The sequence below is a fragment of the Lissotriton vulgaris genome, chromosome 8 (genome assembly GCF_964263255.1).
Source record: "Lissotriton vulgaris chromosome 8, aLisVul1.2, whole genome shotgun sequence".
Taxonomy (NCBI): Eukaryota; Metazoa; Chordata; class Amphibia; order Caudata; family Salamandridae; genus Lissotriton; species Lissotriton vulgaris.
This window is the reverse complement of record NC_141696.1, coordinates 974,281,200-974,309,010: the sequence shown is the minus strand read 5'-3', so window position 1 is coordinate 974,309,010 and position 27,811 is coordinate 974,281,200.

The window sequence follows — 27,811 nt, the reverse complement described above, 5'->3', positions numbered from 1 at the left end:
CCATTGAAATCATTAAACTGTTGTAACATGATCTGATAGCTCTTATAGATCACTGCCTACCAGGTTTAAGTCTATTGTTGCAGAGTGTGTTTCTATTTCTAAAGAGGGTGCGGTGTCACACATGACTATCAGAGCGACCTCTACTGAAAGAGCTGGATTTTTTAGTTATGTGGCCTGGGGTGGGGTGGGGTATCAGGTTTTGTTTTAAGTGACTGTCTCTGCCTCTTTGTGACTGATCTTGTGTGTTTATGTCCACGTTGTTCATTTTGAGCTGGGCTGTTTGCCACATTGTAAGCACTTTTTGAAGACTATCCTGGGGCTTTTGGAATGCCACCACTTTGCAGATGCAGAGCTGGGTGATCAAATCACATCTCCTAAATTGTCTTACAATATAAACCTGGAACAGAGTCTGTGCTCAAGTAGGGAGCATACAGTCTCATGATATATCTTGATGCTAATGTTTGTATTCCTAGAGTAGGGTAGCCCCCAGCTGACAACTTGTGCCATCTATAGAATGTAGTTGTCGTCTGTTCCAACCTCTGATTGCTCAATTATACTGTTTTCCTGTGATCTGCCCGAATAGATAGGCAATAGTTATTACGGGATTTTAGAGCTACATATTGGGGCCTTCCCCCACTTAACTACATCGAAATAATGAGTATTTGAAGGGTTTGGTACTAGAGTCGTAGGACACTGATTGGCACAGATACCACCCCCCCTCCCAGTGGCAGGATTTGAGAGGTGTAGCATTGGGCTCAAGTGCTCATATGATTCCAAATACAGGCAGTTTCATAAAGTAACTCCCTCTACAATTGCAGTGACAAACATCCCAGGCAGTTTTTTTAAGGGTCTCACTTGCAGCTCTTCAAGTGCCAATATATTTTTAGGCATCACTACCTGTGAAGGAATTCACTCCTGTATCAAATGGATACATCGCAAGTTTTCTTATGTTGTAAGTCTCTCTCTTGCCAGTACAGGGGCGTAGAAACTCAGGTCCAAAGCCCCAGACTGCAGACAGCAGTGAGAAGGGATAGGAGGTGGAAGGTAGTATATTGTGTGCATCTGCAGGTCCCACACTACTGTTTCCAGAGTCTTGGTCCTCATCTGCTACTCTCTGCCACGGCCTTACTGTAAGCCCCACCTACACTGGCACTGGGGCACAGCACTCCATCACCATGCCTGACTTCACCCAGGCACCACTGTGTGTTCCCAAAATATCAATCCTCATTTGGCTCCAGTCCAGCAGCGCCTGTCTCTTTCAGAATCTCAAAACTGTTGTCAAAAGGTGTGGGCCTGTGTGGTGCTGGGTGCAGGTCCTCGCTCAGCCACAAACATGAACTATTCCTGCTCTTTCACGTAGGGGTGACCTGAAGCATCATAGGAAGCCATGCAGGGTGTGCGTCCCTATATGTGTTCACCCACCCCTCGGAGGAACACTGGAGCTCAGACGGAACTATGTTCAACATCTCAGCAGGCCTGGTGCCCCAGGGATGGATCACACTCATTGGACCGCATGGTTTACAATAAGCGCCTCTGGATTGTATTAAGAGTTATTCCCAGGTCAGGATTAGTTTACTAACGGGATTTTAGTAGAGTATATAAATCCGCTAGGGAACTGTAGCCACGCAGATCTTAACTGCATAGCTCTCATTCACGCTGCCACTTCACAAATGCGATGCAGTGCGCACAATGACATTCGTTCTATTTATTTATTTCTATACTTAACTCCATTTATACTTAACTCCATTCGGCTATAATCCAGACTTTACTACCCCACACCCTGTCCCTCCCCTGCCCTGCGTCACTGCCCGGCAGCACTCCCTCTAGGTGCCACAACTGGTCGAAAACATCATCATTTTTTTTCTAGATAAAAACAAATACATTTTTTTTATTTAGTTTATTTTCAAGTTAGCAAAATGCAATACATACAGAGCTGCTCGCCTACAGCCCATCTCGGGCCGGCATCACTTTAGACAGGCATGAGTGCTGATTAACAAAAATAGTCTAGTAGAATGCAAAGCAGATTTCCAACACGTGAAGAGTTGTATACGCAAACGCAGAGCGAATATACGTTTGAAAACATCATCATTTCAGATGACAGTATTTTTAAGTTGGTAATGCATTTTTTTATTTTATTTTTATATTTAACCATGGACATTCATTTTATGTTAGAAAAAGATGTTTGGTCACTTAAGTCCCGTATTCAGATTAGGCAACAAGAACAATAGAGTATCATTGTATAGAATATAGCTGCTGATTTTACCTTTGGGAATATAATATGAACTAAATTATTATAAATCTAAAGCTGTGCAAAAACACTGAAAATGCAGAGAAAGTGCTGCCATTAGCACATAAGCTCTTTTGGAAGGAAATGTGTAGAAACGTCCTGCATTGTGGCTGAACTATGGTAAAAGGGGTGAAGGTAGGATAGATTTTTGCCTGTTTGTAACTTGATGTTTCTTCTGATGGAAGTATTTACCTGAGTATAGGAAGTAAAACGGGCCAGTCCACTGCTTATTTGCTGAGCTGCCCCGTGGTATTTCACTTGCCCTAAGTTATGACAAAGAACTTACAATGCTAAACATCATTAACCACAAATTGATTTTCTCATTTTCTGCAGTATCATCCATTAGACATAATCTAACGTAATTTTTTTTGATACTTCGATAACCATACATGAAAATAATACCACTGGTTATTACATTTTGCACGTATAAAATTTGAAATATTGACAGCAATTTCTTCTATGGCCACAGAGCTGTAAACAACATAATTTTAGGACCCGAGTAAACTGATGTTTCATCAATTATTGCTCTCATTGGAAATAGATAGAAAATACAGTGAACAAGCCGCCCTGCGCACATTACCTGCTCTGCTATAAAAATGGTAGAAAGGACTTGCATGGAGTGTAAATGTGGCAAACAGGGGAATAAAATAATTGGAAACTAGTGATTACAAATTGTTGCGGTGCCTACTTAATGCATAACAAGGAACGCCAGGAGGGCACCCCAGGCAACTAACAGGGCACCATTCCCTGTAGGATAGAGTTGACATCAAATTCCTGTTATATTCTGCTGACACGGTGCTGTCACTGCTGGCCCCAGTGTTAGAAACCCTCCTGCTCCCTGGTATCCAGTTGTCTTGATTTACCTGCGGTGTATCCCTTTGTACCCATGCTCGTACTACTTTTAGACTTCCTTGGTGTATGGATTTTGTTGTGCATGTTACCTTATTTTAATATTTACAGTGGTCTGGCATTTCAATTCATCATATTTTGTTATTGAGCATCCCCTCATTTGCCTGACATTTTCCTAAGGGCTCGCATATTTTTTTTAGATTTGTTGTAATTTAAAGTTAGTACCAATAAATTGCTGGAAGCAATTGTTCAATTATTACAGAAAATGTGCTTGGGAGCATACTGAAGGGAAACTGCTTCCAAGCGCAGGTGTTTATAACAATATATGTTTTGCGTTAGATTGTGATTGTGTATTATTTTCCCACTGAAAGCAAGTAAATGGGAAAGAAGTACAATGAATTCCATTGATAGAGTTTAATTCACTGTTTCTTTCGATGTAGGGTAGAAGGCACTGGTTAAGGAACAGTGTAAAGTTGTTGCAATTCTGTCTCCATGGACTTTCTAAAGGTGTTTGCATTTTTCACTGCATTTCTTTTACCACAATGATTGCACCTCTTAGTTTAAAAAGAGGTACGATACCTCCAGATACCTCGAGCCAGTTTTAATTCCGTCCTAGCCGTTGAATATGTACCTTCCAAAATATCCGTTCTCCGTATCTGGTGTTGATCAGTAAATGGTGCTTTTCAATTTAATATTCATATGTCAAGTCCATTTATTCTTCTCGACCCGTATCCAAATCTTATCATACCTGTGAGCGAGTAATCTTCAAAGTTCGTGAAGCGCCGATATTCTGGAAGGCACATATTGAACGGACAGGACGGAATTAAACCGGCTTGGAGGTTGGTTTTGCCAAGTGACATTTTTAAAAATACAGCCCTGAAGAAGTCTTGGGGAACTACCCTTACGACGAAACACGTGTTGGCTGGGCATAAGAAGTTAAGAAAATAAAGACAAAGAACAAGAGAACCATTGTGGGTGGACTTGCCAGGTCGACATGGCAGTACCAGACTGTGCACAGACACAGCAGTAGCAGGTCTGACAACCTTTTGCAAGGCTGCTTGTGTGGGTGGCACAATCAGTGCTGCAGGCCCGCTAGTAGCATTTGACTTACATGCCCACCGCAGACACAGTGCACTGTACTAGGGACTTAGCAGTAAGTCAAACAAGCCAATCACGGAAACACCAATCCATATTACCAATTTGCATATGCACTTTAACACTGATCAGCAGTGGTAAAGAACCCAGAGTCATAAAACTAACTTAAACAGTGTTAAAAACAGGAGGCCAAAAAGAAAAAAGTCTGGGGAGAAACCATCTGGAAAAGCCATGTCTAACAATGCCTATATAAACTGGAATGAGGATTGAAAGCTCTGTAGGGGCAGCTACAAACCAGGGTGGATACGCTTTTCCAGATGCACATTAGAGACAAACTGACTGAATACTGAGAGGTAGCGGACAGGGAAGTCAAATACAGGAGAAAGTATGCCAGGACCCAGGCCTATCGGAAGGAGAACAACCAGGGTGCTCCTTAGCCAATGTGATCAAACACTCATGGGAGGCCAATAACATAGTGCACATCGTAGGGATGGATGGCACATACAGTCATACCACATCACAAATTCTACGCTCTTTTCATGCATATTACTCTGAGATATATTCCTCTAAGGGTACCCGACCTCTGGAGCATATAACCAACTACCTCAATGACACAGTCCTGGCATGGCTCAGCGATGCCCAATGCCTAGTCCTCATGCAACCCTTCATGTGAAACGAGGTACAGGCGGTAATAAATCGGCACCCACCTGTAAGACACCAGGAGCAGACAGACTCCCTGCTGTGTTTTACAAATGCTGTAGTGACATACCTGTCCCCCACCTACTAAACATGTTTAAGGAGTTCTGTGCAATGCCAACCTCCCCACACACACTCTACGTGAGGCCAGCCTGGTAACCCTCCTGAAACCTTGTAAGCAAGCTCAGCACCATGACCTCTAGCAGACACTGCTGCTCCTTAACTGTGATACCAAAATACTGGTCAAATTAATTGCAAACCAGCTCACTCTTCTCCTTCCTGACGCTGCCCAGCTACACTTTTCCCAATTTACCCTGGGACGTTCCACAGCACTTAATACCGACACCATGTTTGCCCTGATACAGGACCATGACTTGAAATTAGATGCTCTTGCGGCATTCATGGATGCCTCTAAGGTATTCGATTCACAGGAATGGAGGTTTCTATTCCTTATCCTGCAGAGAATCGGCATACCACATGGTTCCCTCAACCGATTTGTGATATTCCCCTTGACTGTCAGTGCATTGCGCTTTCCCCCTGATTTCCCCCTAAAGTGGGGTGAGTGTTCCATAAAATATTTGGGGATATGGATACTGTGGTTAGGGAAAACTATGGACGAACACTAAGCAAAATAGCTGAGAAGGAGTCCTGCTTGATCATCCTCCCACTGTCACTCACCAACAGATAGGACTTATAAAATTGTATTGCTCCCTAAACTGTTCTACCTCATCATTAGCATGCCACTGGTTCTTACACTATATCTCCTGCATCAGATACACTCTGAGTTCATAAAATTATCATGTGCTAATAAGCAGCTTCAGATTGGCTGGGACACAATCATACTAATGTTCAGACGAGGGTGGGAGAGAGGGGTTGAGGCCCAGGACCCAGAACTTTACTACCTCTGTGCTCAAGCAGATTTTGCGCACTATTGGTATAATTTGGGTGAGTACCGCCCATGTGTTGCTGTAGAAACAGATGCGATAGCGCCTAAACAGCTGAAATCACTTATGGGTTGTGCACCACTACAATACTCGTTAAACATGTCTACTGTAGCTACATGCTGAGGGCCTGGACTGAGCTGGGCAAAAGAACTAGACAAGAGATTCTTTACTCTCCCTCCCTGCCCTTTCATCATCACCGACTGATAACAGCCCTGCACAAGCTGAAAGCGTTCCCAGCTCCACAATAAAAGGCGGGTGAACTGTGGCAACTTATATGTTAAGAAACATTGGTGGGGCTCAGCGACTTCACTGGTGCCGCACAGTGCAATCCTCTGGATATCTTCCTATATTATTGATTGAAAAGCTGAGGTTGATCATGCCAGTGTTCCCAGCAGAAACAATGCCATGTAGAGCACTGGACACCCTCCTAACAGTCTCATCAATAACACAAATAGTCTCTAAACTATATTGAGCAGCACTGGACAACATCCTGGCACCAAAGCACAATGTGCGAGGCAAGTGGGAGGGAGAGATGGGTCTTGAAACTTTTGAGAAAATGTGGACCTTCTGCTGTACTCGGCAGGTCTTGGTAAGGTGTCCTCGAGTAGCAGGCTCCACATAATTCATTACAAGGTATTGCAACTTGCCTTCCACACCTCCCTATCAGTACAGAGGTATGGCCTGCTGGATGACTCACAATGTGTCCGATGTGACTAACCTGAAGCTAATTTTCTCCACCTGGCTTGGTTCTGAGGTGTGGCTTGCTTTTACTGGGAGGAGGTCAGGACTATTCTCTCCTCATGATCAGCTTTGATGTTCCCAAGTACCCAAGGTGTGCCGTGCTATAATGGGTATGGGGTCTTCCGGTCTCTCACAGATGGTACACAGCTCTAGCTCTATGGCAAGCTAAGGGTCTGGTGGCTTGCTGATGGGGTCGTGGGAGTTCTCTGGATACAAGAACTGGATTGACTCTCTAAATATACTGTAATGAACAATTCGATCTGTACACTAAGATGCTCCCACAGATATCCTGTCTCATGGACATCTTGGGCTCCCTCACAATGATGAAAGATGGACTGTGGTTGTGTAGCACCGCCTGCTGCATAATGCAGGATCTAGGGAGGGCACAAGTGCAGAATGTCATGGTTGGCTTATATGGGAGCCACTGTTGGACTGAGGGAACAGCATGTTAACTGGGTCTGTGTAGAAGGACTGAATGTAGCATATAATCAGTAATTATGTCTTGTGCCGTAATAAGTACTGTTAGACCTGGCATCTTTTGGCATGATTTCCCCTGTCTTGTTTCTTCTGACCTCCTGTTGTTCAATGTGTGCTGCATTTAGTTTTTTCTGGTTTTAGGATTCAGGGCACTTTACCACTGCTGACCTGTGCTAAAGTACAAGTGCCTCCTGTGTAAAATGTAGTGTGTCTGGAGCCAGGTCAGAGAAAGACAGGGTTTTGTGCACTACAAAGACTTTTCTTTGAAGTTGGCCTACTTTTAAGGCTGAAAGGGGTATAAGTATTGAACCTCTGACACCCCAAAATCAGAACAGTTCTGGACTGAGGAAATTCTGTAAGGCAGAAGAGCTGGATGATGTAGGAGAGACTGACACTCTGCCTGTTGCGCATTTGTGCTGGCCTGCCTCTTGCTGTTTCTGTACTGGAAGTGAAAGGATTCGACTTTGCTTTCTGTATCCTGCTTCCAAGGTTCTCCAATGCCATGAGTTAAGCTTGCCTCCTGTTAAGAAGTCCCGGGCCATCAAAGACGTCACCTGCAAGTGCCTGGGCGCCTCTGCTGGGAGCCCTGACTTGCCAAGTGATGCGAAATCCAGTTCCCGGGTGCCAGGGAAGTGTTATCTGCTAATCTTAATATCCATTAATTTATGCCCAGCACCTGTTTTATCGATGCCCTCTGTAAAAGATTGCCCAAAGCGTGGTTCCCGCTCAATGCATCAACCACAGCTTTCACCTCAGGCCTCAGCATGCCATTGCAGCGCATCAGAAAAATTGCAGCAGCATGAATCCCGAGCACCGTGTCACCGACGTCTGTGGCACTCACTCCGACACAGCACCTGCTGCGTGGCTGTAGAATTGACACAGTGCCTGCTTTGTGTCCATGAAATTGATGCAGCACCTGCTTCGCTGCTTTCACATCAACGCAGCGCACCTGGATTTTTGAAGTATTCCTAGGTGACGATGTTTCATTGACACCACACGTGTCCCGATACCAACGCATCACCTCCCTGCCAGTAAGGAACCAACGCATCACCTCCCCTGCCAGTAAGGAACTAATGCATCACCTCACCTGCCTAGAAGTAAGGAAAATAATCATCACCTACCCTGCCAGTAAGGAACCAATGCATCACTTCCCTTTGTAGTAAGGAATTGACACGTCGCTTTGCTTTTGCGGCACCTCCTCTCACCTGCTCCTAGCACCGTCTTTGATTTTTGGTGCATCTAAGGTACTTTGTGCTAAAGCAAATGCATCCATTCATTTCAATGGCCTAAACTTGCTTAATCTTGTAAAAGGGATATTTAGACTTGTGTATGTTGGATTTTTGTCATTTGGTCCTATGTTATTCCGACAAATATCAGCTCTTTTTCTAAACTGGCGTGGGCTCCGAGGGTAGTGTTTTAACTGTATTACTGTGTGTGTGTGTACAAATATTTTACACATTGCATCTAAGATAAGCCTGACTGCTCGTGTCAAGCTACCAAGGGGGTGAGCAGGGGTTATGTTAGCTTTGTGACTCCCTTACCCTGACTAGAGTGAGGGTCCCTACTTGGACAGGGTGCAAACCACTGCCAACTAGAGACCCCCATTTCTACCAAGTACCTTCTTTTCCTCACATTTTTATGATTTGTTTTTGCTGTACATCTTTGTTTCTGTACTGCAAAAACGTAATAAAAAAATAATTAATAGCGTTTACAATATGAGAATGTCTACTAATGAGATACATGTAGAAAAAGGAACCCAGTTCTGGGTTCGGAGACCTGTCTTGTGCAGTGGCTAACTACATAGTTAATAAAGTCTGAGTGTAGCCAGAAAAAGAAAGAAAAATGTCTTTCTTTTAGTCCCCTCACTCACCGGAGTTTCCTCACGGTGACATGCTTCATCATCGGGGCCATCCCAGTTCTCTACGAAAAGGGGCGTGCTGCGACTTGCGGAACTACGTAGGAGCACTATATTTGTGAAGGACTATGTGTGGTGCAAAAAAGAAAAAGTGGAGTGGGTGCGAGTGTGGGTTAAAAATACCGTGCTAGTGGTCCTCAGTGTTTTATTCTGCTCCTAGAATGGTATGTTAAAAATGGGGTTTATACTGTACACCTGCCAATAATGTATATACTGAACCTACCCACATTATTGGCAGGTGTACAGTATAAACACATAGTCCTTCACAAATATAGTGCTCCTACGTAGTTCCACAAGTCGCAGCACGCCCTTTTTCGTAGAGAACTGGGATGGCCCCGATGATGAAGCATGTCACCGTGAGGAAACTCCGGTGAGTGAGGGGACTAAAAGAAAGACATTTTTCTTTCTTTTTCTGGCTACACTCAGACTTTATTAACTATGTAGTTAGCCACTGCACAAGACAGGTCTCCGAACCCAGAACTGGGTTCTTTTTTCTACATATGTCTATTCAGGAGGACGACCTGCTCTTTAGTACCTCCTTCTCCCTCTGTTTATACATACTAATGAGATACATCCAGGCTGGCCCCCACATGGGAGGTAGATCTAACTCAGCCCCCTCAGCTTTAGTGTACCCGGAAAACTAGGTAATGTGTAGATAAATCTCTGGTTGGCTGAGGAGGAAGGAGAGGTAAACCAGTGACTTCACAGTAAAGAGAGACGTGGTCAAGTGAAAGAAATAGTAGGGTATAATCTGGTAGCAGTAGGGAAGCTGGATATTCCCTCTACATAGATGTTTTTCAGAATATTGAACAATTAATCCGAAATTCAATCTAGCTCACAGAATGATGTTCTAGGTGTGATTATGGACACATCCTCCAGTAATCTTGCAGGCATGGCTGCTCTGAAGGCCCTTCTATGAGCCCTATATCCCCTGAGGGAGGCAGCATGGAGTTTTCACAAATACCACACTCAGCAATGTCATACTTCCATCCCTTCACACTCCCACTCTCCAGAAATCAGAATCCTATGAAAAATGCCTAAGTGAATGATGATGAATGAATGATTAGAGCCTTGTATAGTGCAACTTTGCCTGAAGGCGTCAAGGCGCTGAAGATGGAATGAAAAGCTGAGTGTGAAAAAGAGGAGGAAGGCTGGCTAGAGGTAGGCTTCCCTGAAAAGCCAGGTCTTCCAGGCCTTCCGGAACTGAGAATGAGAGGATTGATCCCTAAGTTCCACAGAAAGGGCGTTCCGTAGGAAACCTCCGCACACTTAAGTTTTTACAACATGTTCTTGCTGTGTTTCAAAAAGCAGTAGGCCTCTTATGAGGTAATTAAATATGAATACAGCTCCAGTACTCTCAGCATTGCTCCTTCCAAACTCCTGTAGCATTTTGGAATCACATGGTGCAAGGGAAGAGATAGAGAAGAGAGGTTGTGTCATGGAGGGGTGTTGTGGGGGTAGTGGGGCTGGCGGTTAGTACATTGAGACTAGTGAATAATTGCCTTCTGTGCAAAAATAACATGGGACGAGATACTGTGAAGTTCAGCTTGGAAAGAACATCGAAGGCAATGTGTGGTGAAATAATAACTAGACATAAACTTTAGGGAAGAAGAAAAAAACAGTCATTCTGACACTTAGTAAGCAGGACTGCTATATTGCAACCCTGAAAGCAGCGAATGGCAGAGAGTCTAGAATTATTTCACAACTGAGATATATGTTTAGATAAGTGTGAATGCTTACAAATTAGTCAAGGAAATCCGGAGAGTTTATGAGGACCCCTTAAGCTAGTCTCGAGCAGAACAAAGCCCAGGGCCATTTTGGATAATTTTCGAATTTTGTGAGCTACATAATCAAAAACGAAAGGGTGGACTATCTATTAGCTTTCAACTGTGTACAAGCTGACAATGTGCTCTGATCTGTCTAGGAACAGAGAGGATAGTTGCAGGGAACTTGGCAAGAGGATGGATGCTTTTATGGCTGTTGAAGTCATGACTGAGATGAAATTCCTTCCTCATTTTGAGAGTTATGTGGAAAAATAAAATATACAATATAAGGCAAGTTACAAAGGCAAGACAGCTATTTGATGCAATCAAAAATTCTAACAGGGCAAGATTTTCATTGTTGACTAGATAGGTGGACTTTTGGACTTAATAAACAATACAGAGTGAGCTAGTCATACATTGGCGAAGAGTGATGGGTGAAATAGTTTGATAACCAGCATGCTTTGCGGTCCATTGGTATCCTCAGGAACACCAGTCTGACATTTGAGGGGTTTCTAGGGTGGGACAGATAAAAAAGAAAATAGTCTTAATGTTGTCAAGTGATAAAGGGTGAAACGGGGGAAGATGCCCTTTTGAATGAATATGGCAGGACGCAACTTTGGCCTTGCAAATATTAAAATCATAGCCTGGAATGTAAAAGGGGTATGAAGCCAGCACAATAGAGAAAGAGTGTTTGAGTCTCTGGCCAAAAGGACTATGGAATGGATGTCATCTGTGTAAAGGAGACACGTCTATCAGATTTAAAGGTGAGCAGGATGCTGCTGCCAAGGTGGGTAGACTGTACAGTTGTCTCAACAAGGTAACACAATTCTACATGCATGGTTTTATTGATAACAAAAAGAATCTGGTACCTGTGTCTTGTAGGAACAGGTACACCTAGATGATACTAACAATCCACATATTTCATTGTGTCCACACCCCTTGAACGGGTTTATGGTCCAAATTCAGGTGACCCAGGGTGCTTTACATATCTAATGTTAGCCCTGACTCAATTTTCACATCTACTCATAGAATAGCTGGAGACATTAATGTGCTCTTGCATGAGGCGCTTGTTAGGCATCTAACCCTCACTCATTCAGAAAAATATGCAGATTTAGGGCTGTTCCTTAAATATTTATTAGAAGAAATTAGTCTTTGTGATTCTTTGAGCATAGGGGCTCTGAGAAAAATTTTTAGACTGCATATTCTGGAACACACAATTACTGGCTGGATTTGATTATTTTCTAATAGGTCTTGGTTAAGGTACAATCGAGATGTTAGTTTTAGTCTAATACAACTTTCTGATCATGCAATGGTGTTGATGGATTTCCACCATGTAACTGAGATGAGCAGAAGTGGACATTACACAGGGTATTAGCCACCAAACTGGATTTCTAAGTACACCTGCAAATTAATAAGAGTGTATTTTTATGACCAATTCATATAGAACTATCTGCAAAGTAGCTAACACTGTTGTAGCTACGCATGGGGGGATGCTAATCAAAAATGCTAGCTTTTTAACTGAAAATGTATGTCAACTGCAAGTAAAGGAAATGTTGATGAAAAGCCTGCAAATGTACTGCTCACTTACAAAGTTGATAGGAAGTGGCTTTAACAACAGCAGAATGAACTGAAGCGTTATCGTCTTGAGTGACTGGTAAATAACACAAGTGTTGATCATCCTATGCACCAGAACATGATTTGAAAGAGTCATCTGGATCCTGTCTTGACCTTCTGAGGGAGGTCTGTATTGCTCATGGACCCAACAGCATCCAATGTACAGTTTGTTTCTCTAGTGCAATTCCTGTGAAGAATGGTTTCTGGGTTGATTCAGAATATTGGACCCCTGGGCTGCTTCCAGTACAGAGGCAGATGAGTGCTGTGTAAGGCCCAAATTAATTAGAGGTATCAAGACAAGGAAGAGAACCTGCCCTGTAATTTTAAAGGTTGGCCTACGAGAGGTCCAAAGGATTACATACCACTCTGAACCCTAAATGAATATCTCACAGATAAATCAACACATATATATTATCAAAACTATTTATTATAGATTATTAAAGTTCATTTTTTTCTCATTTTCATTTTGTATTTCAGTAGTATAGACAAACATATTCAAAGAGGACAATTATAAATATACAATAATAAAAATTAGATAAGAAGATTGATTCCTATTCATAGCCCATATTCCCACGATACATACCACCAACACACAAACACAGTCATTCACACTTCATACAACACTGCACACAGTTGCCACAGATGTATACGATGGATATGGGACAGATGACATAGAGTCCCAGATGGTTATGTAGGTTCCAGGGGTGGAACAAACGCCGACGCGCGTTTCGGTGTATAGCCCGGCACGGGCTACACCTTCATCAGGGTGGAGGTGAGGTGGAAGGAGAGAGGGCCACAGATGGGGGAGGTTCTCTGTAAGGATGACATATTTAAAATAACATTTGTTTAGAGAATATCCAGAGAGGGGTTCAGAGTTTTAAAAAAAATCAGACAATTACATTTCAACGGGAGGTATATAATAAAATAACAACGACATCCAGGGGTTCCAGTGATCAGTTAGGCCAATACAGACATATCAGGACTATAGTAACAAAAAAATTTACACAAAGAGCTCACACATTCCAGATAAATAAAGGGGCTAATTTTAGCGGAGATTATACCTTACAAATGATGAGGAGGGCAGGACGAGCTGTAATCCCCTGCTCGCTAGGTAATCAAATTCACCGGAACATTTGGCTAGATGGTATAAAATAGATACCTAAGGATTAGGGATGGGGTCCCAATTAGATTCATAAAACCTATTGACAGAAGGAACCCACTCATACCATGACAAGCCTAGTAGGCTTCAGGAAATAAGGAGTCCACGAGGTGAGGGAATTCCGGTTCTGGTTCCAAGTTATGGAATATCGAAGGATAGGTAGTGCTACAAACAAAGAGACGGAATCAACTTGAAAAACGAGGCAGACAGAATGGTTGCTTCAATATGTCCAATTTGGTCTCTTCAAAGGTTTGATATGCAGAGGGGGGCACATCATCTAAACAGAGGTAACAGGAGGACGGCTGACATAGTGTGTGAACCGGCTGAATGAAATACCTAGCGGGGATGGTTTATATGACACTGTTTTCCGCTTAATAGGTCGGCTGGCCAGATTCAGAATGAGTCGAGTGCACAGAGATCCAAAATACATTTTCAGAACTTACCGCGTTAAAAGACAACAATAGGCTCTGCGCAAGCTTTCTTTTATATTAGTGTTCGGAGGAGTCGGCAACGGAGACACCTGGGGGTCAGATGATAAGTTTTTAGAAAGACAATAAACGTTTCCCATTTAGTGCTAGATTACGGGCGCTAGTAGTAGATACAGGGGCCCAATAGCATGAAATAACCAACATTATACGGTCCAAAACATGTATGTAGAACCTACCGAGATAGGCGGGAGCGAAGGGATAGGTGCAGGTTCCCCTAGATGCTCCCAGGGGGGGCCGCAGGTACAAAGGTTATGCCTCCTAAACAAACAACGAATATAAGACTAAAAATAGCTCACAAGAGTCCTAACGCATAATTAAGGATACAGCGATCGATAGCCATCACAAGCGGGGGCAGAGGCATAGAGGAGGGAAGGGGACTCTCTTACCTGTTCAGAATGCGAGACGCGCTTCTCCGGCTGGCCGTGCAGGACGCACACTCGGGACTAGGCGGGTAAATGAGATTGCTTCGGGGGATCTATTAGTACGGTCGCCGGAAGTGTGACCCGGGAGAGGCATCGCGAGATTTAAAGAAAGGTCATGGAAGGCAGATAAGCGCCATGAAAATGCGGATACTAAGGACGGCTCTAGTGGCGCAGCCATGTTGGAAAGGAATGATGGAAGGTTGAATAGCTCCCAATAAGATATTAGCACATGATTTGTTCTATAAATAGCCAGACTAAAGCGGGCACAAAACTTAAAAAGGACATAAAAGAGTGAAAAGTGTATTCAGGTTTAGAAAATGTGAAGAAGTACCGGCAATGGGTAACTAAAAATAGAATAGCCATGGGTCCAATCAATCTGGGGGGCTTCAACAGATTCATATGGACAGGGGGATCCATGTCCACATGGTCGGAGGAGACTAAATCGGTCAGAAGTTCACAGTAACTGGATAAGTGACAAAGGGTCTCAGGGCCCTTATATTAAAGAGTTGGGGTGATCCCAGTAGGCCTAAGGCAGGACATATTCACGCGGGTAGATCAGGGCTCATTTAAGGAAAGTAGGGGCAGTAAGGGCCGAGTGTCTAAATAAGGGCATTGGTCCAAGGGCATTCCTCATTAAGACCCTTGGTAACACTATTGAGGTAAAAAATCCAAAATACTTCTCTCTTTTTCCTTAGGGAATTAGGGTTAAACCCGGGAGTGGCCTGTATTCTCTCCAGTACAGACCACCTTAGGTCTTTTTCCAGATGGTTTTTGTTGAGCCAGTGTTCCACCAAGGGAGCACCCATCCTGCCAGTTCTAATATTGGACTTATGTTCCCGAATGCGGAGTCGGACCTCCCTTCCTTTCTCTCCAACATAAGGGAGGTTGCAGGGGCAGATGATGATGTACACAAGATTGGAGGAGCGACAGTTGGTCATTTTGGTGAGATTGATCGTACGGGATGGGGTGGCGATGGTGGGGCCTATTATTGCATTGGGGCAGGCTTGGCAGGAACCGCACCGATGGTTGCCAGTCACAGGGCTAGGTCCAGTCAAGAAACTTTGGAGGGGGGATCCTTTCTCAGGCAATTTACCTTTAACCAGATGGTTTTTAAGATTTCTATTCCTTCTAAAGGCGAAGATGGGTTTAGGTAGGTAGAACCTAGACACCACCATTTTCCAATCCAGGCTTATATACATTACTGAAACAGATTTCAGACTTATGAGCCCCACTCCTGCATACTTTTCAGTATCAGAACAATTGGTGTATCTCTGCCAATCATATTCATTTCGGAAAATCTTGTTGGGAGATCTACTCCATTTTGAGGTCAGGTATCTCCCTATCTCAATAGAGGAACATTTACATGTGTAACCTTTTGCCACTAGCAATCTTAATTTCCACGGCACATCAGTCCTTCTTCCTTCTCTAGCCTGCTCTCTCCTATTAAGACCTGCTTTGTGTAACAGTCAGTAACGTCTACAAAGCTGAAAAGGGACATGGGTGGAATATGTAGAGCAAAGGCTATGACAGTTATAGGAAGATCTATACCTAGTGGCACCATGTAACTATGTATGGATATATGTATTCGGTATTTCTACAGGTCAAACCTAGCCAAAATACAGCAGAGCATTGTACATGGTCAGATACAAGCATAAAGGCAACGAATGATAGGAGAGGAAGTTGGGTTGTTGATGGTTAATAAATTGCCATGTTATTTTCTTTAAAGAGGCAAATCTTTAACTCTTTTCTCAATTTAAACAGCGTTGTGGTGGCCCTGATGAATATGGGGATGTTGTGCCAGATCCGGAGTGCATAGATGGAAAATGTCTGCTGTTTTTTTGTTGTTGTTTTTTTTAACAATTCTTAGTATGCAGTCTGATGGTGTCCTGTTAGTGGGTGTGTTGAGATAAACTGGAGATGATGAGCTAGTCTGCAAGATAATTGGGGGCGTTGATCATGATGGCTTTCAAATGATGCAGTTGGTTTTAAAGATAGTGTGGACCTGAAAGGGGAGCCAATGGAGTTCCATTAGGATAGAAGGCTAACAAATTCTCCTTGCCCAGCTAGAAAACCTTGGAGTGGAGCTGCTAGCATCGAACTTGTTTAGCAATCCAGCAGAACTACTTTGGCCATATTGATCTAATTTGCAGAGTAATTTCACCAGTGCATTCCCCTCCAGAGAAGAATTCTCCAAAAGAGAATTAAGGCCTATATGTACTAACACATTTTGCCTTAGACACAAAGTGGTGAAAGCCCTTCCATACATATGTTTGAACTTTCCTGATGTACACTCCCCAACTGTAAATCAAATTCTAAATAGGCAAAATTTTACATGACATTTAATTTGTGTTTTGTTTGCTCAGAGAAATGGGGACAGAGCACAGTTTGTTTAATTTGCTGCTTTTATTTGCTGAGGGTCTTTTTAGGAACATGTTGTGTGCAATACGCCCCAAATACTTTTATTTGCTTTTAGAACAGATCCTTCCTTGTGTTTGGATGGTAGATTGTGCTGGCCTGGGTCGCCCCAGGGGACCCTCAGTTGAACTGTTGATTTTTTAAGTTTCTTACAAAGGTGGAAACAAAAATGGCAATACGGGACAGACAGGTGCTAAACGGTAAACAGACAAAATATCGACTACAAAATATCAATTGGACATAATATCGAGTACAAAATATAGACTGGACAGAATATCGAATGGACAGAATATAGACATCAAAAATATCGTTTTGAAGGTAATGTAATATCGAAATTTAAAATATAGATACTCAAAATATCGAAGTACATAATATAGGTTAATAAAAATATCGAAAATGTAATAATATCGAATTTTTATAGTGTATTTTATGTGTTAAAAGTGTTTATTTATGTTATAATGTAATTTAATTAATGAATTTAATGTTATTTAAATTTTGCGTAATTTAATTCTGTAGCGGGTTGTGGGTTTATAGGGGAATAGGGTGGGAAGTAATTTAATTATAATTAATTAAATATCTAAATTTATTTATTGGTATTTGTTTATAATTAATTGTTAATTAAATTTTATTTTGTAATTAATTACATTTTAATTGCCAATTAATTTTATTTAATTGAATAATTGATAACTATGTTAATTTAATTAGTGTAATTTTTGTAGCGGGTTGTGGGTTTATAGGGGAATAGGGTGGGAAGTAATTTAATTATAATTAATTAGGTATGTAAATTTATTTATTGGTATTTGTTTATAATTAATTGTTAGTTCATTTTTATTTTGTAATTAATTACATTTTAATTGCCAATTAATTTTATTTAATTGATTAATTGATAATTATGTTAATGTAATTAATTTTATTTTTGTAGCGGGTTGTGGGTTTATAGGGGAGTAGGGTGGGAAGTAATTTAATTATAATTAATTAAATATGTAAATTTATTTATTGGTATTGGTTTATAAATAATTGTTAATTAATTTTTATTTTGTAATTATTTACATTTTAATTGACAATTAATTGTATTTAATTTATTAATTGATAATTATGTTAATTTAACTAATTTATTTTATGTAGTGGGTTTTGGGTTTATAGGGGAATAGGGTGGGAAGTAATTTAATTATAACTAATTACATATGTTAATTTTTTGGGGTATTTATTAGATTTTATTGTTAAGTAAGTTTTTAATTACAAATTAATTAATTGTTAATTTGTAATTAATTAGTATTACTAGATAACTAATTGTAATGATTTAATTAAATTAGTATTTGGAAAAAATTAATTTTTATATTATATTAAATTGGTAATTACTTTTAATTTATTTTTTATAGATATTAATATATATATATCTTTTTAAATAATATATGAAGTATCTACTTTCCCTACTGTTGCACTCTTTGGAGTGGGAATAGTAATTTTTACCCCTACGCTATCCAACGCTTTCCCTAATGTTGCATCCTTTGGAGTGGGAATAGTAATTTTTACCCCTACGCTATCCAATGCTTTCCCTACTGTTGCACTCTCTGGAGTGGGAATAGTAATTTTTACCCCTACGCTATCCAACGCTTTCCCTACTGTTGCACTCTCTGGAGTGGGAATAGTAATTTTTACCCCTACGCTATCTAACCCTTTCCCTACTGTTGCACTCTCTGGAGTGGGAATAGTAATTTTTACCCCTACACTATCCAACGCTTTCTCTACTGTTGCACTCTCTGGAGTGGGGATAGTAATTTTTACCCCTACGCTATCCAACGCTTTCCCTACTGTTGCACTCTGTGGAGTGGAAATAGTAATTTTTACCCATACGCTATCCAACGCTTTCCCTACTGTTGCACTCTCTGGAGTGGGAATAGTAATTTTTACCCCTATGTTATCCAACGCTTTCCCTACTGTTGCACTGTCTGGAGTGGGAATAGTAATTTTTACCCCTACGCTATCCAACGCTTTCCCTACTGTTGCCCTCTCTGGAGAGGGAATAGTAATTTTTACCCCTACGCTATCCAACGCTTTCCCTACTGTTGCACTGTCTGGAGTGGGAATAGTAATTTTTAGTCCTACGCTATCCAACCCTTTCCCTACTGTTGCACTCTCTGGTGTAGGAATAGTAATTTTTACCTCTACGCTATCCAACGCCTTACCTACTGTAGCACTTTATAGAGTGAGAATAGTAATTTTAACCCCTATGCTATCTAACGCTTTCCCTAATGTTGCACTCTGGAATGGGAATAGTAATTTTTACCCCTACGCTATCCAACGCTTTCCCTGCTGTTGCACTCTCTGGAGTGGGAATAGTAATTTTTACACCTACGCTATCCAACGCTTTCCCTACTGTTGCACTCTCTGGAGTGGGAATAGTAATTTTTACCCCTACGCTATCCAACCCTTTCCCTACTGTTGCACTCTCTGGAGTGGGAATAGTAATTTTTACCCCTACGCTATCCAACGCTTTCCCTACTGTTGCACTCTCTGGAGTGGAAATAGTAATTTTTACCTCTACGCTATCCAACACCTTATCTACTGTTGCACTCTCTGGAGTGGGAATAGTAATTTTACACTTCCGCTATCCGACAGTAATAATATTGGATATTTTTTAATATATTATGTTTATATATATATATATATATATATGTTTTAACAAATATGATTGTAATTTTTTTTTAATAACTTTCATTAATTATTTAATTATTATAAGTTCATTTAAGTATTTTTAAGTATATTTTAGTAAATAATTATTAATACTAATTTAATTTAACATTGTTTTTACTAAAGTCGATATTTTTACAAACTATATTTTTAGTAAACGCTATTTTTTACTCGATATTTTTGTACTTACCTGTTTGTAGATACAAAGTCGATATTCTGTCTGTCGATATTCTGCGGGGTCTCCGCAGGTGATAGGTGTAGGGTCCGAGAGGAAAGGGGAGTCTGTCCCGCTGCATTCTGCCAGAGAGGAAGGAGCAGATCCAGTCGCGGGCCTTGTTTTGGATCTCTGCGTCATGGAGTCTGCGTATTAGGGTGCTGTGAGAGTCTGTGTCGAACGCCGCTGAGAGGTGGGGGAGGATGAGGGCTGCTGTTTCTCCTTTGTCCAGTAAGGTACAGATGTTGTCTGTTGTGGCGAGGAGGGCGGTTTCCGTACTGTGTTTTTTTCTGAAGCAGGATTGGGAGGAGTCAAGTATGTTGTGCTCTTCGAGGAATGTGGCAAGTTGGCTGTTGATGGCTATTCTATGACTTTCGCTGGGAACTGGAGCAGGGAGATGGGTCTGTAGTTTTGGAGGTGGGTGGTGTCCGCTGAGGGTTTCTTCAGGAGGGGGTTGATCTCAGCATGTTTCTAGTCGTCAGGGAACGAGGCATTTGCCAGGAAGTGGTTAATGGTGTGGCAGAGCATGAGTGCGTTGGTGTCAGCGGCTCTGTTGAAAATGTGGTGGGGGCAGGGCGCTGTGGGGGCCCCGGAGTGGATTGACTTCATTGTCTTCATTGTGTCTTCAGTGGTGAGGGCTGTCCAGTTGTTGATTGCTGGCTTCAGGGTGTCGGTGGTGATGGTTTAGTGTGTTGATTGTCTTCGTCGAAATTCTCATAGATGCTCTTGATTTTGTGGTGGAAGAAGGTGCTGAGTTTGTCGCAGAGGTCTTGGGAGGGAGGGATGTCGGTGGACTAGCTGGTGGGATGGGCGAACTCCTTAATGATGTTGAAGAGTTCTTTGCTCTTGTGTGCATGAGTGAAGATTCTGTCTTCAATCGCTTTTTTCCTTGTTTTTCTGACGAGTTGGTGGTGGGCGTTGTTGCCGGCTCTGAAGTTGTAGTGGGCTTCTGTGTATTTGGTGTTCCTCCAGGCCTTTTCGAGGCGGCGGCAAGTGCGTATGGACTCTCGAAGTTCGGTGGTGAACCATCTAGCTTTCTTGACGTGGGTGTTGTTGTTTTTCTTGAGGGGGGCTATGGTGTTGGCACTGTCGGAGATCCATCTGTGCAGGGTTCGGGCTGCGGTGTTGATGTTGTCGTTTTCCCCGATGGTTGGGGTGGAGTTGCTGAGTGATGAGGTTAGCTGGTCATCTGTGATTCTGGTCCAGTATTTTCGTGGGAGCAGGTGCTGGTGTCTGTGGATGGTGGGTGTTCGGAAGGTAAAGTGGACACATTGATGGTCAGTCCATGGGAGTTCGGTGGTGTGGCTGAAGGTGATGGAGTTTCCTGTTGTGAAGAAGGGGTCGAGGGTGTGTACTGTGGAGTGCGTGGGTTCGGTCACGATCTGGTGGAGTTCAATGTTGTGGAGGTTGTCCGGGAGGGATGTGGTGCAGGGGTCCAGTTGGTTGTCGAGGTGGAAGTTGAGGTCTCCCAGTAGGGTGTAGTTGGTGGACGCAATGGCATGCAGGGAAATGATGTCCGCAATGGAGTTGGCAAAATGTCTGCAGGGTCCAGGGGGTCGGTAGATGGGGTTCCTCGGAGGGTGGAGGTAGGGCTGGCAAGTATCTTGAAGTGAAGGTGTTCCATCAGGTCTGTGGGCTCGTCAAGGAGAGTGCTCAGGCAGAGGGTGGATTTGTGGACGATGGTGAGTCCTCATCCTGGGGTGTGGGGCGGTCCTTCCTGGAGACCTTGTATCCTTGGGTAATGGCGATGGCGATGTCCGGTCCCGAGGTGGTGTTGGTCCAGGTTTCGGTAAAGAATGCTACATCCGGGGCAGTGCGGTCGATTAGGTCCCAGGTTGGACAGCTGGGAGGCGGGAGCGGGGAGGGAAGCTTGATTGGGTCAGTCACACTGGTCGTGTTGGGCGGGAGGGGCCGTGGGGGCAGCAGCAGCGGGGAAAAGCAGGCTGAAAAAGGCATAAGGAAAAAGGCAAAAAAAGAGAGAAAATTGCAAATAAGGCAGCAAAAGTGCAAGACAGAGTGGAGGAAAGACATAGAGGACACAGGAGAGTAAAAGGGGGAGATTGAGATGAGGGTAACAAACGAGTGAAAAACGGAGGAAAGACAGAAGGAGAGTGAAAGAGGAGCTGGAAATGAGGGGAAATGACAGAAAAAGTGCAAGAAAGAGTGGAGGAAGACAAAGGACACAGGAGAGTGGAAGGGGAGATTGAGATGAGGGCAAACAACGAGTGAAAAACAGAGGAAAGACACAGAAGGAGAGTGAAGGGGGGAGCTGCTACAACCCTGTGATTTACATATCTGTTTTTGGGAGCAAGGCTACTGGACCTTTTATCAGCTCCCTGTCCCTCTCTATAGTGGATTTAATTAACTAGAATGAATCTAGGCTCGCACACTGCACATGCATTCCGGTATTACAAATGGGTATGCCATTCAACAATTTACTTTGGATAAGGGTAGTATATATGTCAGAACAGGTCCAGTTTGCACTTTATGGATCTGCTTACATTTTAGTTATTGATGAAGTTTTATTATATCTACTCAAGTTTGTCTACAGCCCTCATAATAATATGAAGCGATATGTTACATCTTTTTAAATTCACATTCATTCGTGCTCCTTTTATTGTCTGATTTATCTTTTTGCAATGGTTTCAAGTAACCGAGCAGAATTCAATAAACTTGAAACATGAAACACTTCGATGCTTGTGATCTGAAGGTTTTCCTTCCTGTTCTTGTTTTTGTTCTCCCCACAGCATTTAGCTCTCACAGGGTTCTGTATCCTTACGCTGTTGATGTCAAACCTTTCTTGAGGTGCATGGAAGGGATTATTTCCTCTCCTCTCTTCCCTTTCTCCCATGTTTTTTTTTAAGAAACGCCATTCAAAGATGGCCACCACTAATGTGCGCTATTAGCGACATCTTTGAATGTGAGTCATTGAAGTAAACCCAAATTAATTCAAAGATAGCCAGGTACCAACTGCAACTATCTTTTGATAAAACATTACAAATGCACTGAAAGATGGCCAAGGTGGATGGCCATGAATCCTCGGCAGCCATCTTTTAATGTTTTTAGTGAAGTTTTAAAACACGTCCCAACATTCCATTCTGAGGATATCCGTGCATTCTCAGCAGATATGTAAGCCAAAAAAGTATTGGCTATGGTAATACGTTTCACTAATAAGGCTTATTGTTTTTGCCAGTGCTTGTTTCTGTCAACATATCCTGAAGGAAGATAATGGTTTTACCAAACTGTATGCTAGCTTACACAAGTCTGCCAGATTTGCCCAGTAACATTTCTTGCTTGTTGGTTTATGAGATCTGTGCAAAAATAATAAACTATGTTAGGATATAGTAGTACATTGACTCAACCATTTTTTACAGACGTCGGTCACAACAAACTCACCATTTATTAGACTGTTTTCTCTATTAATGATATTCTGTGTGTGCTCAGATTGTGGGATATAAAGTAGGTATATATCATGACCTCTCCCATTGAAGCTGCTGTATCTTGTTTCCCCAAGTGGTAACACCTCTTTGCAATTGCAAAAGTTAAACTAATAATGCTTAGAAGAGAAAGGTGATGAAGGAGATGTGGAAGGAGAAAAGAGATAGGGGGCCGGTTAAAAACTATAACGTACAGCATTCATTGAACAAATATTGAAATTGAGGTGTAGCGTCCTGCAAACACTAACATACAGCTGTTAGCTCTTAAAGATATGTTGTGTTAAATTCAGAGGTGTTCATTCTGTCCTTAAACAAAACCACAGACCAGTGCTTCTTCTAATTTATCAACTCTCATAGAATTTAGCAAAGCCACGGTGTGGGGGCGGCATCACATGCATCAGAGTTGTAATAACATCTGAGTTGTGTTGCTTTGGAAGTATTTTCAAAAGGATCAGCAACAGATTAGCATATTTGCAATCTGCTCCACACTGATACTGTGGATGTTGCCTAGTGATTCGAAATTGGGTTCCACAATATACCTGTAGCACCATATCCTTCATCGAAACATCCACGCCACTGAGAATCCAGGCGGTCTCACTGAAAAAGTTTTGGGTGGCCCAACCATTTTGTCCAGTTGCGAGAACTATTCACTCACAGTGGTGACTTATATAAAATTTGGGATCCCTAAAGGTGTATCAGAACCAAAATGTGAAGATCATGAAAAGAAAAGCATGTACATCCGAAAAGGATGATCATCACCTATAAAGCGGCTGTCTTTACCATGTGCAATCATTTCCTGGGAAACAATTCCATGGGCTTAGTTGCAATGACCTGTCAAGTCTTTCAGTGAACTACTGCCATTGGTTTCCAAGTCCCACTGCTTCACTAAAGCCTTCTCCTTCTGTTTGCATTTTACCTGATCCTCTTTAAGAACTATTGCCGATGTCACTGGAGTCAGCCTTCTCCACTGTTTTCCTTTTTTCCTGATCCTTTTGAAGTCCTATTGCTGATGTCACTGGATGGAGCCTTCTCCATCGTTTTTTACCTTTTACCTGATCCCCTTGAAGACCTATTGCTGATGTCATTGGATGGAGCTTTCTCCATCGTTTTCCCGTTTACCTGATCCTCCTGGAGTCCTATTGCTGATTTCACTGGATGGAGCCTTTTCCGTCGTTTTCCCTTTTACCTGATCCACTTGAAGTCCTATTGCTGATGTCAGTGGATAGAGCCTTCTCCGTAGTTTTCCCTTTTACCTGATCCATTTGAAGTCCAATTCCTGATGTCACTGGATGGAGCTTTTCCATCTTTTTCCATTTTACCTGATCCACTTCAAGTCCTATTGCTAATGTCACTGGAGGTAGCCGTCTCCATTGTTTTCTTTTTACCCGATCCTCTTGAAGTCCTATTGCTGATGTCACTGGATGGAGCAATCTCCACCGTTTTCCCTTTTACCTGATCCTTTTGAAGTCCTATTGCTGATGTCACTGTATGGAGCCTTCTCCATCGTTTTACCTTTTACCTGATGCTCTCGAAGTCCTATTGCTGATGTCACTGGAGGTAGCCTTCTCCATCGTTTTCCATTTTACCTGATCCACTTGAAGTCCTATTGCTGATATCACTAGATGGAGCCTTCTCCGTCATTTTCCCTTTTACCCGATCCACTTGAAGTTGTATTGCTGATGTCACTGGATGGAGCCTTCCCTGTCGCTTTCCCTTTTACCTGATCCACTTGAAGTCCTATTACTGATGTCAGTGGATAGAGCCTTCTCCGTAGTTTTCCCTTTTACCTGATCCACTTGGAGTCCTATTGCTGATGTCACTGGATGGAGCCTTCTGCATCTTTTTCCCTTTTACCTGATCCATTGGGAGTCCTTTTGCTGATGTCACTGGATGGAGCCTTTGATCCAGCGGCCTTGGAGAAATTCTGTCTCAATAATCATAACTCCATACCACAATACTCACCATAATCATAAAATAAACTCTAGGCCCACATGAGACAAGAATTGGCCAACTGAATCATGTGACCTAATTAAAGAATACTATTTACTTGTATTTACAACTGCAGTCTGTCTTCATCATATTTATATATATTCACATTTAATTAAGCCACTACGGCAATGGATATTACCATGGTAACTGATTCAAAAGAACAAGACCAGCTTGTCATTTCAAAATCTATTTTATTAACTTTATTTCAAAACCAAGCATTAAACTTAGAATCCTTTATTAGAGTTTGCTAACTTCTTTTTATTAAGGCACATTTTTATTAAACTGACATCTTTAAAGCAAGTCAGAAACAACAAACTGTTTGCAAATTAGTTTCCCATATTATTTCTATTTCCCTGACTATCTCAGTCTCAACCTGAAAAGGAAAATATTATTAAGAGGCCGCGCCAAAAGTCCGTCAGCACGTTGTTGTAAATTCATACTTAGCTCTATATGGCTTCTTAGTGTCTCTGCTGTCTTATCTTATTCTTTGTAACTTAATAAATCCAACTTAACTACTGGAAGACGTGTCCTGCTGCCTACTTAATTTATGTACAACACACGTCATCAGCAAAACAGCAAGCAGCAGCAAGGGCCACTCAAAGGGACCTGTTTTTATACCTTTCTAACTAACTAAGTAACAAAATATTAGATGTCACCATAAATTCTGCTTCTCAGTTGGCTGAAGCATGTCAGTCCACCAGCGTGTCACTCGTTCCTAACCAAGTCCAGGGCACATCATAAGCCCCTATTGTTCTTAGAAACCATTCCTTTGGCTTCCTTCAAAAAGTATCATTCAACAACACGAAATGAACTTCCACTTCCTTTTCTTGGCAGGCAAAACAAACAGTCCGTCCTTGGCGCTTTCTCCAAGAACGTGCATTACCTCCTCGTTAGTCTTCCTCGCCACATGACTAACATAGTGAGCTTCAGCTCCACGACAGAATCCTCCAAAGTAAAAAAAGCCTCCCATCCCCTCCCAACATGGCCGACCAGTCACCCCTGACCTCTATAAGAGGCGGGCCGGCCCAACCGACAGTCTGTTTTTTTTGTTCTGCGCGATTCTCTCCAGAGGCGCTGTACAGGTAAGTTGTGCCTGCTCTAGCTAGTACATGGGTTTTGGGTTGGAGGTCCTGCCTTAGCGGACCCTGGGACCTGAGACTCCAATTCCTTCCCCCTCTTCCTTCCCCCGGTCCTGTGGGGCCGGTTAGGTGCTGCTCTAGCTCACCATGGGTATACAGGGGGGGGGGGGGGGGCGACCGGGGATGTGGGATGTGTTTCCCTTGGTTTTCCCGGTCGTTTTTTTCTTGTGGACCCTCGCCCTTTCCGGGCTCTGGTGTCCTGCGCGGGTGCCCCTGATGTAACAGGGCTCCAGTGATTGGGGCGGCCGCCTTTTTAAATGTATTATTTGCGCGGGTCCGGCCTCATTGTTTTACCCGTCTTTGCGAGTTCCGTTCCGGGATGCCTTGTTTGAACAGACGCGTGTCCCTGCCGGCCGCGTCTGTTTATTTGTATTGCGCATTCTGAGAGCTGCCCTCGGTCAGCGGTAGTTTGTCTTCTTTTCGGTGGCGCATGCATGTATTTTGTCCCGCCTGGGATTATCCGGTGCTATAGGCATAATGCTCGTTCTCCCGGGCGGGGGCCGCTGTCAAGTCGGATATATGCGCACAACAGTTCTAACCGGTCTCGGGCCGGGGTCCTTCTCATATACGGCGGATTTACCTTGCATAGGGCTTGCAATCTTCCGCCTGCCGTCTGCCGGTCCTGTGTTCATTTCACGGCGCTGGACGCTGCCGTCTGATCCGGAGTTTTCTGTGCTTCCTCCCGCGATGAGTTGTTCCTGTTTTCTTTCTTTTGTACTGAATAAACCTTGTGTTGGTTTTCTACTTCACCGTGTGGTGTTGTTCTTCTGATGGTCAATGAAGCCTTTTGGCTTGGGTATTTGCTCACTATGTTAGTCATGTGGCGAGGAAGACTAACGAGGAGGTAATGCCCCGGTTACTTACCGGTAATCTTCATTACTCCGAGTATAGTCTTCCTCGCCACATGAGTTCCCTCCCCCCCTCCCTGTCTGGTTTTCGGCTTCATTTTTTGCTTGGTGGTTCAGACTGTTGGTTGGGCCGGCCAGCCTCTTATAGCGGTCAGGGGTGACTGGTTGGCCATGTTGGGAGGGGATGGGAGGCTTTTTTTACTTTGGAGGGTTCTGTCGTGGAGCTGAAGCTCACTATGTTAGTCATGTGGCGAGGAAGACTATACTCGGAGTAATGAAGATTACCGGTAAGTAACCGGGGCATTACTCGATCCATCAACTGTCCTGCACATTGCTCCTTTGTTAGCAGGAAATTCTTTCTTTATCAGAGGACGTGAGTGAAGGCTTCACTCTGATCGAGTCATCATTTCTGCTCTGCCATCAAATTCAGCTCTGCCTGGCAAATGGGTGCCTGAGGCCCACTCGATTGAACTAATATTCAAACAAACACAAGACAGTAATTAATTAGAGAATTGAGACTGATTCTGTTACCCACCCACCTTACTAATGTTAACCCATTAGTTTATATTATCTAGCATGAAGCACATGTATGCTGTTTTTATAAAGACCTTCTTCAAACGACATCCTC